The following is an 18,008-nucleotide window of genomic DNA, read 5'->3' on the forward strand; positions in this document are numbered from 1 at the left end:
AGAGGCAGAAGCAGGCTCCTGCGGGGAGCCTGATGTAGGACTCGATCCCCACATCTGGGATCACACCCTGAGCCACCCAGGCATCTGATGAGGTCAGATTCTAGACACATTTTAAAGGTATAAGACAAAGAAAGGAGTCAAAGGTGACTTCAAGGTTTGGGGTTGCACAATCAAAGAGACAGAGTGAAGCAGCAACTGACCATAGTTAACTAAAAATGCCTAAGTCTAAATGCAAACTACTGTGGAACAAAAATTTATATTTGCTATAATATAACTTGGAATCTCTTTAATGCTGCTTTCCCTGAGCAATTACCTAATTTATCAAAAGTCAGTTTCACAACTGCAGTATTTAATTTTAAATAAACTTTATTTACTGGATACCCAACTGCTATAGATATAATTTGTTTTATTCTTCTAGCAGCGGAGAAGGAAACACACTTCTCTAGCTTTTCTTGCACAATCCTTTTGGGCAATTCCTAAAATTGAACTAGGTTGACTTTTTAGTTGTTGTTCATTTAAAAATAACAATAGAAGCTAGCATTTACTGAGCACTTATTATTCACCAGGCCATGTGTTCAATTGTTTCACATACATTGGCCTCATAGCACCCTTCTGAGGCTGGAATTGTACCATTCCACATGTCTTCATTTTAGACATGAAGACGCTGAGAAAATGTGGAAAAATTTTGCCTGGGCTAGTAAGTAGCAGAGCCAGAATTCTAACCCAAGTCTAAGCTTACAGCTTTTAAAAACTGTACAAACTGTCTCTCTACTCGACTGCTAAGGAGGGAGGGACTAGAAGGGATATGGAATTTATTCTATCCCTAAGAATTATTGAAGCTTTAGGCTTCCCTCTGTGTTGGTATATTCGGGCTGACATAACACCATACCGAAGACTGGGTGGCTTACAAAAAACAAGTATCTCATTCTCACAATTCTAGATGCTGGGAAGTCCCACCATTTGGTGTCTGGTGAGAACCCAATTCCCAGTTCATGGCTGGTCATCTTCTCACTGTAACCTCCCATGATGGAAGGGGCATATAAGTTCTGTGGGGTCTCTTCCATGAAGGCACTCATCCCATTCTGTACAACTCCCCTCTCATCACCTAATCACATATGAACTTGGGTGGCAGTGGTTGTGGGGGCAGATACAACATTCAATCTATAGCAGCCTCTTTTGTGTGTTTTTTTTTTTTAGTCTTTTTTTTAAAATTTTATTTATTTATTCATGAGAGACACACAGATTGAGAGAGGCAGAGACACAGACAGAGGGAGAAGCAGGCTCCATGCAGGGAGCCCGACATGGGACTCAATCCCGGGTCTCCAGGATCATGCCCTGGGCTGAAGGTGGCGCTAAACTGCTGAGCCACCCAGGCTGCCCTAGTAGCCTCTTTTGTGAGTGATTAGTATAATTTTAAATGTACATATGTGGGGTTTAAAAAAATTTTTTTAAATTTATTTACATAATCATGAGAGATACAGAGAGAGAGAGAAAGAGACATAGGCAGAGGGAGAAGCAGGCTCCCTGCAGGGAGCCCAATATGGGACTCAATCCCAGGACTCTGGGATCACGCCCTGAGCCAAAGGCAGATAGATGCTCAACCACTGAGCCACCCAGGTGTTCCTGTACCTATGTTTTTACTGAGTTTCATTGGTCACATTCTAAAGCCTTAGTTTCCCCATCTTTGAGAAAAGTCACCTAGATCAGTGATTTCTAGGTCTTTAAAAATTTCAACTCTCACAAGGCAGAACAAATCCTATCACTATTAGGGATTCATTGTAGAAGTTCTCAGTGAGGTAGAAGTAAAAAAGAGCCTGGGAGGGGTGCTTGGGTGGCTTGGTTGGTTAAGTGTCTGACGGTTGGTTCCAGCTCAGGTCATGATCTCAAGGCCATGAAATGGAGCCCAGCGATGAGCTCTGCACCTAGCCAGGAGTCTGCCTGAGATTCTCAAGATTCTATTTCCCTCCTCTCACCTCCTACACTCACTCACTCTCTCTCTCTCAAATAAATAAATCTTTAAAAAAGAGAGAGAGAGCTTAGGAATTTGACAGAGCCTGGCCCTAAAGATTCTGATTGTACTTCTCTCAAGCCATTAGATCAGTGGTTTTCAAACTGTGTTCCTGGAGGAACACTGTATGAAAATGCCTGGGTGTTCCCAGCCTTTAGCTGCCTTTTAGCATCAGCCCATTTTCAACCACAGCAGGTCCACTGTGATCTGTTTTATAGAGTTGGGTTCTATATAAGATTTCATGGAAATCTTTCATGGATTTCTACTTTGAGTAGTCTGAAAACTGCCATTCCAATTAAGTGCTCCTTATACTTTAATGTGTGTATGAATCACTTGTGAGAGTTAAAAATGCAGACTCTTATTTAGTGAGTTTGGAGTAGGGCCTGGGCTTCCGCATTTCTAATAAACTCCTGCTGATACTAATGCTGCTGAGTGCTTGACTATACTTTGAATATAGCAAGGATTAGAATGATCTCTAGAGGGGCACCTGTGTGGCTCAGTGGTTGAGCGTGTACCTTCGGCTCAAGTCGTGATCCCAGAGTCCTGGGATCAAGTCTCACACCAGGATCCCCACAGGGAGCCTGCTTCTCCCTCTGCCTATGTTTCTGCCTCTCTCTCTCTTTGTGTCTCTCATGAATAAGTAAATAAAATCTTTAAAAACAAAGAAGAATGATCTCTAGAGCTTTAAAAACTCTAATGTTAGTTTTTCTACTCAACCCAAAAGATTGTGTATTTTCCTAAGAATGATCTTAAGTTTACCAAAATGATAAGTTCTAGATTTCATCTCCATCTATTCCCCAGGTCTTAGTCTGTCTGCCTTTGTCTTTTCAAGTTCAACTGTGTTTCATTCTCTCAATGCCTCTCTTCTCTTTGTCTTTTGAAAGGTAAACACTGAACCTTTCGGACATGCATTTAACAATCTACACACAGTAAATATTGTGCCTCAGCCAGTTCATCTCAGCAAGAGCTAACTATGGAGGGTCTGGGAAATTTGCCACAAGTGAGTTATTTAAAGGTAGTTAGGTGACACTCTCTTCTAAATTTAGCATCTTAATGAACTTCTCCAGATTAAGGAGTAACTGTCTTGCACTCTTCCACCCTTTGTGTGAAAAACTTAGCACATACTTGAGACTGATTATTTTCTTTCCTGTGTTAGAGCCTTCAAACATTTCCATTCTCAAAATACTTCCTCAGCTGCTTTTTCCCCACATTATCCTTTTTCTGCAAAGAGGAGGAAGGGGTTATCCACTTTTCAAAGCTTCAATTACTGGAGCTGTCTCTCTCTGAGCCTCTACACAGCCCTATGTCTCCACATCCAACTACCCAACACATGGATCAGCAGTCCTTTTCTGTGAAGGTCTAGAGAGTAAATATTTTCAGCTCTGTGGTCCATAGGTTCTCTGTTGCAACTACTCAACTCTTGCTTGTGACATCAAAGCAGCCAAAGACAACATGTAAATGAATGTGTGTGGCTGTGTTCCATTAAAACTTTATTTACAAAAGCAGAAGGCAGGCCAGATTTGCCAACCTCCGTCCGACTCCCAAGGCCATAAGTTTGCTGACCCCTGATCTACATGCATGTTGAAACTGGACCAGTCAGATTACGGCTCCTGGGAATTTGGAGTTGGGACTGGGAAACTGAGTTAAGTAATAACTGTGGGTTGCTAAGCAAGAAAGTTGGGCAAACTGGGTGGAGGCCAGAGGCGCAGTGTGGGGGCCACTATGTGGGACTGCCATAGTATCACGCAGGCAGACAAGTAAGCAGAGAAGCCCGTTTGCAGAGGAAAGGAAGCAGACATACAAAGAAAAGCTCAGATCAGAGATCAGAAGATGAGGGAGGGAAAGCGGAGAAGGAGGGCTCTTGTAATGCTGGCTATGCTTCCCACAGTTCTGTCTCACATAATCCTTGCCTATTTTTATATTCGTTCCTCCTTTACTTTAGCCAGCTGGCATGAGTTTCTGTTTCTTGCAACCAGATAACCCCTAACTCGAGCAACCTTTTATACTCCAGACATTCCAAATGACTGATAGTACTCTGACTTGAACAGTCATGCTCTCACCTAGCTGAGGCTTTGCTAGGTATGGTTCCATTCCCCACCCCCACATTGCCACTTCTACTCCATATTCTTTTCTTTCTGCAAACTTTGCTCAGACATTATCTCCTGTGGCTGAATTAGGACTTGGTTCCCACTACGCCTTATGTAAAGCTCTATCATTGCACTTATAATGCCACATTATACTTTCTGATTTGCTTGTCTGTAGTTATAACTGTAACTTTTTTCTCTGTGCTATGTACAGGGTTTGGTATATGGTAAGAACTTAACATAGAGGTAAAGTTACACAGTGGTAAATATATCTGTAACATAGGATAGGTTCTAACCACCTTGAAGGCTCAGGATCCTCAGATGTCCCTTCCAGCTTCATGAGCCAAAACAGAAATAATACTAATTGATAAATTTATTCATATGTAAAAGACTATAGAAATGTACTCAATATGCCTTTATAATCAACTTTGCTAATAGTGTTGTTCAAACCTATGTTCTCACTGAATATTTTGTCTGCCTATTTTATCAGTAGCAGAATATGTTAACATCTCCCGCTAAAATTGTTGATCTTTCTATTCCTCCTCACATTTCTGTAATTTTTGCCCTATGTGCTATGAGGTTATGTTATTAGGGGAATACAACTTAGATTTTTTTTTTTAATCTGGCAAAGTAGGGACACCTGGGTGGCTCAGTGGTTGAGCATCTGCCCTTGGCTCAGGTTGTGATCCCGGGGTCCTGGAATCAAGTTCCACATTGGGTTCCCCGCGAGAAGCCTGCTTCTCCCTCTGCCTGTGTCTCTGCCTCTCTGGGTCTCTCATGAATAAATAAATAAAATCTTTAAAAAAAATTCTGGCAAACTAAATCTTTATCATTATAAAGAGTTTCTCTTCGTCTCTAGTAGTGCTTTTTGTGTTAGAATTTACTTACTCCAATATTAATATATTGCATGGTTTAGTTTTTTCCATCTCTTTTATTTCAACCTTCCTGCATTTTAATGTCCTAGATATATCCCTTGTAAACAGCATGTAGTTGGGTTTGGATTTTTTTGTCCAGTATGACAATCTATGCTAGCTGGTTATATGAATTGGTGGTCCCAGATTTATCATACCTACTAATATTTACACCTTTCTGTATTTCCCTCCCCTTGACTCCGGAATGGGCCTGTAATTTGTTTTATCCAACAGAATGTAGCAGAAGTGACCATAATCCTTCTGAAAGCCTTGAACTTGTGTGTAAGACGTCTGCCTATTCCCCTAGAGATTATGTGGAGGGGTCAAGTGGCGAGGAAGAAGTCATGGAACTATTTACAAAAAAACCAAAGAACTCAATCAACAGTGAGAACCAAGGCCACATACATATGATCTCAGTGAAGCTGGTCCAGCTAACCTCTAGCCATTGGAGCTATCCTATAGCTGAGGTGCCAGACATGAGAAGTGAAGCAGCTATCTGGGATGTTTCAGCCCTAGCAGGCATCACCCAGAGATGAGATGAATGGTTCATCTATCCAATTTTGTGTCCTATCCAAATTCCTGACCCATAGAATCATGAAATACAATAAAATGGTTGTAGTTTAAAGTTACTAATGAGGGTAGACTGTTAAATAGCAATAGATAACCAAAACAATCTTTTTCATTAAATTAGGATCTGTTTTCACTTAATGTAATTAGTGATATATTTGGGTTTAAATCTATCATTTGATGAAGTACTTTCTATTTGTCTTACCTGTTGTATGTCCTCATATTTTTCCTACTTTGCATTTAGACTGATTACTTTTTTTTTTTTTTTAAGATTTTATTATTTGAGGGAGAGTGAGAGGAAGAGTGAGCTTATGTGGGGAGAAGGGCAAGGGGAGAGAATCTCAAGCAAATTCTGTGCGAAGCATGGAAACTGACACAGGGTTCCATCTCAGGAATCTGAGATCATGATCTGAGCCAAAATCAAGTTGGATACTTAACCAACTGAGCCACCCAGGCACCTCTAGATTGATTACTTTTGATTACTCCATTCCTTTTTTCCCCCTTATAGATTGGAAATTGCATAGTGTGATGGTTAATTTTATGTGTCCACTTGGCTATACCACAGTGTCCAGATATTTGTTCAAACACTATTCTAGACATTTCTGTGGAGGTGCTTTTGGATGAAATCTATAGTTTAATTGGTGGACTTTGTGTAAAGCAGATGACCCTCCATAATGTGAGTGGGCCTAATTCAATCAGTTGAAGGTCTTAATAGAAGAAAGACTTCCTGAGCAAGAAATAATTCTACCAGCAGACAGCCTTTGATCTTGAATTACAACTCTTCCCTGGGTAAACCTGCCAGCCTATCCTACAGATTTTGAACTTACCACACCTTCACAATCACTTGAGCCAATTCCTTAAAAAAAAATGTGTGTGTGTGTGTGTGTGTGTGTGTGTGTGTATCCCTGTTAGTTCTTTTCCTCTGGAAAACCTTAACTAATAACCATAGCCTTGGGGCAACTGGGTGGCTCAGTCAGTTAAGCATCTGACTAGCAGTTTCAGCTCAGGGTCATGATCTCAGGGTTGTGAGAACAAGCCCTGTGTCTGGCTCCCTGCTCAGCTCAGAATCTGCTTGAGATTCTCTCCCTCTCCTGCTGCCTCTTCCTCCACTTGCGCTCTCTCTCTCTCTCTCAGAAAAAAAAACAAAAAACAAAAAAACAAAAAACAAAACCATAGTCTTTTACTATTCTCATAGTGATTTTTTTTTTTAAGATTTTATTTATCTGAGAGAGTGAATGAGAGAAAGCATGAGCAGGAGGAGAGGCAGAGGCAGAGGGAGAGGGAGAAGCAGACTCCCCACTGACTTCCCAGCAGGGAACTGGATGCTGGGCTGGATCCCAGGACCACAGGATCATGACCTGAGCTGAAGGCAGATGCTAAACTGACTGAGCCACCCAGGCACACCTCTCTTAGTGATTATTTTAGAGATTATAAGATGCATTCTTGACTTATCAGAGTGTACTATTAATTGTAACTTTCTTCCATCCTCTTAGACAATAAATAGATTTTAGAACACTTGATTCCATTTACTTTCTCCTAACTTATATACCATTGTTGTATATTTTTAAATATGAAAGACATTGCTATTATTGGGTTATATACTCACTACCAATATTCATTTATATTTACCCACAATTTTATCATTTTAACTGATCTTAATTGCCTCAAGTTTCTTTGACATTATTACAACTGGGATCATTTTCCTTCTGCCTAAAGAATGCTAGTGTGAATCTGCTGGTAACAAACATTGTATTTAATTTTTTTGAAAATTTCTTAATTTCTCTTTCATTCTTAAACATTTGCTTTCAGTCTTTTAAAGTTATTATGCCATCATTTTCTGGCTTCAGACTATTCTATTAAAAAGTCAGTTCTAAGTCGAACTATTGTTTCTTTAAAGATCAAATTCTATTTTTTTCTAACTCTTCTACTACTATTTTTCTCTTTGTCTTTGGGTTTTAGCATTTTTTTCATGATCTAGCTATGTGTCAACTGTATGGATTAAAAAGATATGTATGTATATAACCTGCTGGGGATTTATTAACTCAAATATCATTTCTGTCCAATGTTTCCAGAATTCCAACTATGTGCATATTAAACTTTATCACTATATCTTTATGCGCTTTCCCTGTGCTCTGTATTTTCCACCCTTTTTCCTATGCTTCATTCTGGACAGTTTCTTCTCACTTATCCTCTAGTTCACAAATTCTATCTTCATCTGTGTCTAATATGCTGTTACACCCAACACTGAGTCATTTTCATTAGTGAATTCTTTGGTCCTAAAATTTTCATCTGGTTCTTTTTTTCAAATTTCTAGTTATCTGCCTAAATTTTTAACCTCATGTTTTCTTTATTTATACATGGAAAGCATTGTTATTTTCAAATCTGTGTCTGATAATTTCACAATCTGAATCCCTTTTGCTCTGTTTTTGTTCTTTGTAGTTTCAGTTGGTTCTTTTGCTTGTTTCTTTGGGTGACATTATTTTTCACTGTGTACTAGACATAGTTTTTGCAAAACTGTACAAATGATTTGAGGCCGAGAATATTACTTTACTTCAGAGAAAATTTCCCTTTGCTTCTGCCAAGGGCTTGGGGGCATTAGGCTAAAGGAATTCCCCTAATCCAATCTCAGGGTTGAGATGATATGAAACTAAGATGTCCCTCCTTTACTTCTAGGATATAACCATTCGGATTTCTTGTCCAAAGCAAGGGGGCTTCAACCAAGTCATCCTCCTTCTCCCTTTGCACATCCTGCGCTCTAATCACTAGCCCCTATTCCTGTTCAGCAACCTTCTATGGAATGGATAAGTGAATTCCCTGGGTTTCCATCAACTCTCAGATTATGGACTGTAATTTCTCTCTTGTTAGCTCTCTAATACCTGATTTTTAAAATATTTTTTTAAGGTTTTTTTTGTATCCTTAGTAGGAGAATTGGTCTAAATTACTGCCAATAACAGGGCCTATGGAAATATAGGTATTATGAAATACAGTTAGTTACTCTTAGGAAAGACACTGAAAAAGATCCTCAAAGGAAAAAAAATTTAGACTCTCATTCACAATTCTAACTTTTTAGCCCAACTGGCATACCAGTACTTAGGATCGTTATATCTTAGTCCTGGTATCTTGTAATTTGAGAAAAGTTACTTCTTTTATCAGCGTATATTATTCACCATCACCTTTGTCCTGAAAACTGTTCCAAGAAATTAAACTGTAAGGATGAAAAAGATATGGTCATTGACCTCAAGGGGCTTGAAGCCTACATTTCCGTATTGGCAAACTGGTTGTTTTTAGAATCACAAAGCTATGATCAAAGAGTCTTTGTTAAATATATGCAATAGAGTGTTAAATACATTGAACTGAAAACATGTATATTTGCATTCCTATCACTTTTCAGCCTAAATACAAAGGCATTTCAAACAATATATTTTCTAATGCATTTGTCTTCCAGTAAAGTTTATTAGTGAATATGTTCCTTTAAAGTATTTTGGAGAATGAAGAATACAAACTTCACAAGAGATCTTAAATGCCAGGATCCTCTTTTTCCTAAAGAGTTCAGCTCTGTTTTCATAGCCTTTTTACTCTTGTAAACTCCTGGGGAAAGCTACTCACTCTGAATCATCATTAGTTTTAATCAGAGCTTTTCCTTGATAGGCGTTCAAAGTCCTCTAAAATAGCCTTTAAGTATACAAGTGTCCCTGGACTCTAAACTAAGTGTGACAGATTTCCCAAGAGACCTCAGCCTTATCCACAGCGATTATTTAAATGTTCCCAGCCTCTCTACTCAGTAGAGAGGCCCAGCAGAGAGATCTTAGTGGATGCTAATGCAGTACATTCATTACTTGACCTTGGACAAGTTACATGACTGTTCTGGATTTGTTTTTGCATCCATGATAAACTGGGCTCCTAGATGACCTATCTTTAAAGTATATATTCATTCCAGATTTCAAATTCTGGGATTCTTCTAGAGTTGAGGAGGACTGTTTGGTCACCTGAGTTTAAAACTGATTAGAAGGAAAAATAGAAACTAAAGTTCAATATATCAAATAAGATACTATTACAATAACCTGTAGGGAGAGGAAGACCTATATTATACTAGTGATCACCATGGCCACTAGAGATAAAGCAAAACTAAGGTAGGAAGAGGCTGTGGCTCTTCACAAGCCACCTCCTGTCAGTCTTCCTTTCTCCCTAGCGTGTTTGTGGTAAAAAAAAAAAAAAAAAAAAAAAAAAAAACTACTATATTCTAGTACTATATTCTAGTAGTTCTGAAAACTAGTAATTCTACTATATTCTTCCTCTAGGAACGTCCTTCAACTTGTCCACATGAGGGGGTAACAGTGATTGCTCTGAAGGGAGAAAATGAAGCAACTCTTGTTTTAATTGAAGCTTACTGTATCTTTGCCGGGTGGCCTCTTACTCCAAATGCAGTCATGAGGACCTTCAGGACGGTGTAATGAGAAATAAATGGAACTAGTAGCTGATTTTGGACAAATCCTATAGACACAACATTTTCCTCTGTGGAATGAGGGTTGAACACTTCCATTTTTGTTTTTATACATTCTGATGCCTAGAATTCTTCTATGTCTCTGTCATCTCCACAGCTTGACTTGTTTTATTGTCAGTAGGCAGCTCGTTTCATAATCAGCTCACTTTATACTCATGGCCTGGCACATAGTAAATATTCAGCTAACATTCATTGTTCTGGAAGAAAGTGAGCCTCCTATGACACCAGCCACTATGCATGTCTCTTTCACATACCTTTTCTCTCCATCCATTCAGCACATTAGTGACAGGGATCATTACTCTAGTTTTTGAAGATGTGGATAATATAGATACTCAGAAATTTAGTGATCAGAATCATAATTTTTGTAAAATAGAGCCTTAGTTCTGCCACTTACCTTGTATTTGTCAGGTTAATTTCCTAAGCCTCGGTTTCCTTATCTGTAAAGTGGGAATTTGTAAGAGTTAGGGTAGGGTTTGCAGATTTAGCAAAAAAGAAAAAAAAAAAAAACAGGAAGTGTATCTCCAAATGGAACATTCTTATATTAAAAAAATATTCTACATTTACCTGAAAAAAAAATTTTTTTACCTGAAATTCTGATATAATTGGACACTCCTGTGTTTTATCTGGCAACGCTATCTTAGCATCATGGTTATCACAATGCACGTAAAGAATTTAGCTCGGTCCCTAGCACTTAGTGAGGCCTCAGGAAATGCGATGCTTATTAAATTTTGGGTCTGATTCCAGAGTCTTTTTTTTTTTCTTTACCACAAACACGCTAAGCTCAGTTTCTTCTTAAAATTCCAGTCAAGCGAGTGCAATATGAAGTTCACACTCACGCTTTACCGTTTCGACAGCGCTTTCAAAGCCCGGGCAATGGCGGAAGGCTCCCGGGGGCCCCCACAGGAGCCCGGGCTGTCGAGGGGCCCCGCCGCAGTCCCCGCGCCAGGACGCGCCGGCCGCGCCGCCGGGGAGGCCGCCCTAGCCCCGCCCCCGGGCCTCCCCGGCCACTCAGCGGCCGCGCCGCGCCCCGCCGCGCTCCGATAGGCCCTTCCGGGACAGGCGAGGCCTTTCCATTTTTCCCGCCTTCCCAGCCTCTCCTCAGCCCGAACCCGGCCCGGGCCCACACAGCGCCTCCGCCCTGCCTTCCGTGCGAACCCCGCCCTTCCGGACACCGCATCTCCCTTCCTTCCTCGCCAGCCGTCCCGAGCCGCCTGCGAGGCCCCGCGCCGGCCCTTAGGTAGGAGGTGGGCGGGGCACCGAGGGGCGGACCGAGCCCCTCCCGAGGGGCCGCGGGGGGGGCGGGGACCGCGGGGGGCGGGGCTAATCGCCTCGGCGCCGCGTTGCCATGGCAGCGGGGGAGGGTGCCGGGAGGGGGAGGAAGCGAGCGGGAGGGGGATGTGGTGCTGCCGCGGCCGCCACCGCAGCTGCCGCTGCCTGCTCTTTGCCGCGTCTTCCCGGAGGCGGCTGCTGGAAGCCGCCGGGAGCAGCTGCGGGGCTCTGCCATATTGTGTCCTCCCCTGCCCGCCCCTCGCCTCCCCGCCGCGGCGGCCGAGCAGACGGTGAGTCCCGCGCGGAGTGGCGCCCTGCGGGGCCGGCGCCGCCGGGCGTCCGCGCTCCCCGCCCCGGCCCGCGCCGCGGCTCCCGGGGCGGAGGCAGCGCGTGCGGCGGCGGCCGGCGGCCGGCGGCCGGCGTGGGGCGCGGAGGCGGCCGTCCCGTGACGCGCCCGGACATTTTTGTCCTGTGAGGAATTGGCGCCGGCACGGGGCGGGGAGGGGGGCGCGCTGTCCCCGGCGCGCGGCGTGGGTCCCGTGTGGGCTCCGGGGCGTGGGGGCGGCCCCGTGAGGAGTTCGGAGTTGTTGGCGAGCGGCAGGGACTGCCCGGGGGCGGGTGCCGGCGGCCCGGCGAGGCTCCGCTCGGGGCCAGGCTGCTGTCGGAGGAAGTGCCCCGAGCCCCTCGGGAGCGTGTGCAGCGCCCCCGCCCCCGCCCCCGCCCCCGCCCCCGCCGAGTGGAGCGCGACGTGCCGGGCGTGGAGGGCGGCCCGGCTGGGCCCCGCCGAGGCGCGCCCGGGGAGGCGCCGGACGGACGGACGCTGCGCGCAGGCCACTTGCAGCCCCCCGGGCGGCGGGGCTCGGGGCACAGGGGCGGGTCCCGGATGTGGGGGGCGCCCCGGCCCCTGGCCCCTCCCCCGCGGGCGCCCGTCGGGGGGCGGGGGGAGTTAGGGTTTTTCTGCGCCGCTGTACGGCCACTTCCTGTTCGCCGCCGCTGGGGCCCGTGGGTACCTCTGCCCCTCGGTCTTCTGCCTGGGGCGGGGGGCGGGCCGTGGGGGCGTGTGCGAGGCCCTCCGCCCGCGGGGTTGGCCTCGCCGCAGCCGCAGCCGCGAGTCTGAAACCCCGGCGGCCGGTGGGAGGCAGGGGAAAGCCGCCCGTGTGCGCGCCCCTGCACCCTCCACCCTCCACCCTCCACCCTCCACGCTCCTGCAGCTCCACCTTTGCGAAATGCCTCCGTTCCCACCTCGGGTCGCTGGAGTGGGCGTAGCGACTTCAGTGGGGGTGCACTCTCGGGCTCTTCGTGGACCCGATTTCTGCTTGAAAGTCTCTTTAAGGCAGCCTCTGTACTTTACCTTACAGGAAAGGGGGGGAAAAAAGTCTTGGCGTGCAGAGGAACGGCACAGCGCCTCTTCTGCCGCGACTCCGGGGTGGAGGGAGGGGGGCAGTTATTTGTTTCCAGGTTAGTTAGTGCGGTCTCTCCTGCCTGCCTTCTGATTGTGACAGCCACGTGGCCGCCCGAGTGTGAGAGTTGCCCTAGCGCCGCTCGGTCTGAGGCTTCCTGGGTACCAGGGGCTTTGTGATCGTGCTGTAGCCTTGCATCCACACTTACTTTGGCGTTTTCTGAGATGAGGAAGTGGAAAGAACTGAACTTGTTCATGTCTGTCTCTGTTCCGCATTTTAAGACTTTGTTTCCTTGCCGTCCGTGTATATATGGACGTTTTTTGCCTTCCTCCGCTGTTTTGATGATTCATCCCTAAAATCTCAGCAGTGTTAGGTATCATTAAAGAGTGGTGGGGGAAGAGAGTAGTACATTATGAAGTTCCTCAACTCTGGGAAAAAAAAAAAAAAGCCGTTTGTATTTCAGAAGCATCAGTGAGAGGTTCTAACGCAAGAAGAAATCATCACGTTCTGGAGTATTTCTTTTTTTGAGTTTTATAGAAGTCTTATTTTTTTTCTTCTTCCATAAAAATTGTGACCTGAGAAGATATGACTGAAAATACTTGTTTAGGGATGAAATAAATACTCGTTTGGTTAAAAAAAAAAAAAAAAAAAAAGTTTGGTTTGTGTGCACTTTCTTAAACTCATTTTTGGAAAAGTATTCATGTTTAATGTGACTGTTAACATGAACAGATTTTCTTTTAAGGAACGAAATTTAATTTTGAGAATACATGAAAGCAAAGAGTCAAAGGGTTGAAGATTTTTTTAAAAATCCAAGCTTTTGGAGAGTTTGGAAAATTTTAGAATTTAGGTGTAATCTCTGCATACTAAGGCATGTTTCGTTTTGTAAATGCTTTGGTGGATTTGAATTATTTCTGTAACATGTTTTTTTTTAAATCAGTTTTACTTGGAGGGTGCTAAACCACAGGAAACATTTAGAAGGTTTGAAACAATTATGTAGAGAAGTTATAGCAGCACCGTTTATGAGAATTTAGTTATGCCATAACAACAGTTCTCAATCAATGAAGTTAATAGATAAAAAGATTTGGAGAGGATTCAGTACAGAAAAGATAATGGGATTGAGAAATGAGTGTATGTGCTGGCCACTAAGAGCAATGCTTAGTTGAGAAAGAAAAGTAAATAAGGTGATGAAATACTTATATAAAGCAGGAAGCACTGAAAACATATGCTGTAAGATAACAGCATTATTAGTTATGGGATCCAACTATCAAATGAAACTTTAAAAAGTGCCATCCAAACAGGACTTACTCTTGTTTTTATGGTAGTTTAGCTACTCAGAGGATGTATTGTGTGTTGCTGTTTTAGATTGTTGTCATTTTGGTAACTGGGTTTTGCGCAAATGCAAGAAGTCCTCCAAAAAAGTTTTGAGGGTCCAATCTTTGCTGATTTCTTAGGGAAGAAACAGAGGTCTACGATTTGAATCCCTATTCTTTGATTGAAAAGACTAGATTAACATCCATGAAAATAAGAATTTATACTGTGAGAGGATATAGTTAGGAGTTAAATTGTATAATTCAGGGGGGTGCTGTAAGGCTTAAAAGAAGGAACCTAGAGTTTTGATTAGATAGGGGAGGCTTCATTCTTTCTCAAGTCTAACCATGTTACTCCTATTAGATTAATCTTCCTGAACATTATATCACTCTTATGTCAAGCATGAATTGTATCATCCTTTATGTCAAGCATGAATACCAAATTTCTTCTCAGGACTTTTCAAACTTTGGTCCCTGTCTTCTCCCGTTTTACCATCCACTAACCTTCAGGAACTGTTCTTTATTTACTACTTCGATGTTGTATAACTATTTACTTCTTGCCTTTGCTGGTGTAGTATTTTTCTGTTGGAAATGCACCTGCTCACGTCCTCTTAACCCCTGAAGAAATACTCGGGCTTGAGTCTTGGCTGCCCTGAGAGCCTTAGAATCATAGAGTTTTAGACCTGCCCTCACCTGTCCAACTGAAAATTCTTTACCTTCTCAAATATCATGTAATTCTTTTGGCTGTAGCATTCTGTACCGCCATGTTTTCACTTAATAAATACTTTCTGAGCACTTCTATGAGGCAGGCACTGTTACAGGAACTGAGAATACAGCTTTGAATGAAACAAATGCCTGTGTTCTTCATTAGTCATCTTTTTAGGTTTGATCACCCCAAGAAGATTGTAAAGTATTTGACCACCCAGAAGAATCTTATTTTCTTGTGTATATGTGATGTGCTTAGTGAGTATTTAATTTTTTTCTGAATAAAAGAAAGGCAGGACTTACGAGGCAGAAAGATGGGTGGAAGGATCTTTACAAGTGAAGAGTACAAAAGCATAACCAATTATGGATGGTCTTGAAAGTATCACTTCTGAATTTAAATATGGTTTAGCACCCAAAAAAAGATGTCATTTGAGCCTTGGAATATGAAAATCCTTATTTGAAGAAGGTTCTTTGATAGCAGTATGTAGTACTAGTTATTAACTGTGGGGATGGAGAGACATGGGAAGGGGAGAAATCTATTGAAGAAAAAATTAGTAACTATGAAAGGGAGGTTTGGAGGAGGAACATCATCAAGAAGATGGTGAATTTAGTTGAGTGTAAAGTGAACTAGAGGTAGTAAGGGGAATATAGCTTTTAAGTGACTAAAGATTAGAAATGTGGGATGGTCCATTCAATATAGAAGTGACAGCTAACGTTGCGAATTTATGTTGTAGCGTGAAATGAAATATTGAGGACTAAGAACGATACTTTAGAGAAACTAAAATTGAGAGGGCGTTTGCTTTGGTCATATATAATTTCATAATTAATACTATAGACTAATACATGCCTACAGTATTGTTTTTATTAATAATTTTATTTCCACTATCCACTATAGAAGTATGCTATCTTTGTCTTAATCACCAAACATAGACCAAAAGAATGTTTATCAACATTTGCTTCCAGAGGATTTTGATCATTCCTTATTTTCCTTACTCTGTTTTTTTATTTAAATAAGTTTTTTAGATTAGTTTTACATTTACAGAAAAGTTGCAAGATAGTATACCTTACTCAGTTTTCATTTCATTTTCGTTGTTAACTTCTTATTTTACTACGGTACATTTGTCATAACTAAGGGAACAAAATTGCTACATTTCTAATAAGTAAACTACACACTCTATTCAGATTTCACTAGTCAGAAATGTTAGAGAATGTCCCTCAGTTGAGAGTTGTCTAATATTTTCTTCATGAGTAGACTAGGGTCATGCGTTTTAGGGAGGAAGACAATAGAGGTGAAGTGCCATTCTTATCACATTACTCCAAGGGTATATAATAACAATATGATAAAATTGAGGATATTCACAATCACTCTTTGAGGTCTTTGTTTGCCAGATTTGACCCCCATCCCTTCCCTACTCTTTTAGAAACGAGTTGCTAAGCATATCCCATACTTAAGGCCTTAATCTAATTTTGATTCATATATTTTTTTATTGCCCTCAAGCTAATTTTCTTTTCGATAAGTAAACATTTAAACTTGGATAGATATTTTAGAGCATCTGCTGTATTTTGGTGCTAAGAATATAGTGGTGAACAAGAGATGTAATTTCTACTCTTCTGGAGTTGGCTTGATATAAAATTTATCCCCTCACTTACATAGATGTTGATGTTGTTATGAACATAGTATTATGATAGACCTAAAAGGCAAAATAAATCAAAAGGTTAAATATATGTACCATAAGAATAACTGCCTTTTTGTACCAACACAGATAAAGAAAAATTACTTTGATTCTCCCCAATACACGTATTCCTGTGGAATTACCAAGAGAGTTTAATTACCATTAATTAGCCTCATAATCTATAAAGTTTGCAAGTTGTATAAGAAAACTTTTGGCTTCTGGATTGTATTTTTTTAAGTATTTGGTTCTGTTGCCACTTAGAAATGGTTTGAAATATGTGTTGGGGAAAACACATTGGGAAAAGGATAGCTCTATTCTCTTCTTTATGAGAGGATGTAATTTTTATTTATGGAAAAGAAAATAAAGTTTCGAGAGTGATAATAGACATTTTTGAAGGGAAGTCACTGTATAATTAAGAGAAGAGTAATGCCATTCTAATACTGGGAATGTTATTGAGAATATTATCAATAAAATAGTGCCAGTTTTATTGAACAACAAAATTTGATGAAAGACTTGTTGAATGAGGATTTCAGTTAATTTTTTTCTAGTTAACTGGGTTACTAGAACTCTTGAGTTTGGAACTCTTACTGAAATTCTAAAATGTTCTTAATACATTATACCTTTTACGCTATGGTACAGCCCACTGAGCATAATTTAATATTTAAGTTATGATTTTGACACAGAGCTAATATAGTACTTCAGAGTTTTATTCATAACCGTGGAGGTAGAGAATTGAGAAAATTGATGAACTTATTCTTGTGGTTTATCTTAAAAGAGGAAATACAGAAAAAGAAATGATTTCTTGTACATTAAGGTTTTCCTGTTCCTTTTGTTTGCCCCATGCCTTTGTCTAGCTTCTCCATCCTTAAAAGTTCAGTTTGAATGCTACCTCTTCTATGCTTATTGAAGATTTATTAATAATCATAGCAATCAATACCTTTTATTGAGTACCTACTGTATTCTGACATGGAATTATACTAGACACATAGTATATAATATGTAGAGTATGTTTTCCTCATAACAACCCTACAGGAAGTATTTTTTTTTATTGATAAAGAAAGATAATGAGAAGTATGTGAATGTAGTGCCGCGTCTTTGAACCCAGGTTTGTTAGACTTAAAAAAAAAAAATGCATATTCCAGGGCACCTGGGTGGCTCAGTTCGTTGAGCTTCAGGCTCCTGATTTTGACTCAGGTCATGATCTTATAAGCCCTGAGATCTAGCGGCATGGGATCCATGCTCCGTGGGGAGTCTGGTTAAAGATGCTCTCCTGCCTCTTCCCTCAGCCTTCTCTCTCTGTCTCTGTCTAAAATAAATAAATCTTTGAAAAAAATTCATATTGTATGTACTGTGACCTGAAGTTTTTAAAAAATGGGTATTTGCCAGGATGAGACACTTGCATCTTGATCTGCCTCCCGGAAGGAGTAGGGAAAAATAGAAGATAGGGACCGGAAACTAGTATTTACAGGCCATTTTCTCTCATTTGATGCCTAATTTATAGACTGCCTATTCTAGCATTGCTACTACTTTATTGTTGTAATGAGTTAAGTAAGTGGTATTAACTCCTTGAGACTCAAGGAGGT

The 18,008-nt window shown here is 41.6% G+C and overlaps 1 protein-coding gene and 1 long non-coding RNA gene across 7 annotated transcripts in view; one reads left to right on the plus strand and one right to left on the minus strand.

Moving 5' to 3' along the window:
• Positions 1 to 11,292, minus strand: part of LOC140600207 (uncharacterized) — a 263,881-nt gene extending 252,589 nt beyond the window's left edge. For 3 of the 4 annotated variants that reach the window (XR_012003425.1, XR_012003423.1, XR_012003422.1), the window contains exons 1-2: positions 10,915 to 11,292; positions 10,466 to 10,508 (exon numbers count right to left, since the gene is read on the minus strand). This is a non-coding gene — a long non-coding RNA (uncharacterized lncRNA). The remainder of the gene's footprint in view (positions 1 to 10,465; positions 10,509 to 10,914) is intronic. The other variant, XR_012003424.1, reaches the window with a different exon arrangement.
• FOXN2 (forkhead box N2) overlaps positions 11,153 to 18,008 on the plus strand; it is a 66,137-nt gene continuing 59,281 nt past the window's right edge. Inside the window, exon 1 of one of the 3 annotated variants that reach the window (XM_072768282.1) lies at positions 11,153 to 11,308. The gene's annotated coding sequence lies outside the window, so the exon portion shown is untranslated. Of the gene's footprint in view, positions 11,309 to 11,433; positions 11,631 to 18,008 lie in introns of those variants that run through there. The other 2 variants (XM_072768284.1, XM_072768281.1) reach the window with 2 other exon arrangements.

This window comes from Canis lupus, chromosome 11 (assembly GCF_048164855.1).
Source record: "Canis lupus baileyi chromosome 11, mCanLup2.hap1, whole genome shotgun sequence".
NCBI classification, from domain to species: Eukaryota; Metazoa; Chordata; class Mammalia; order Carnivora; family Canidae; genus Canis; species Canis lupus.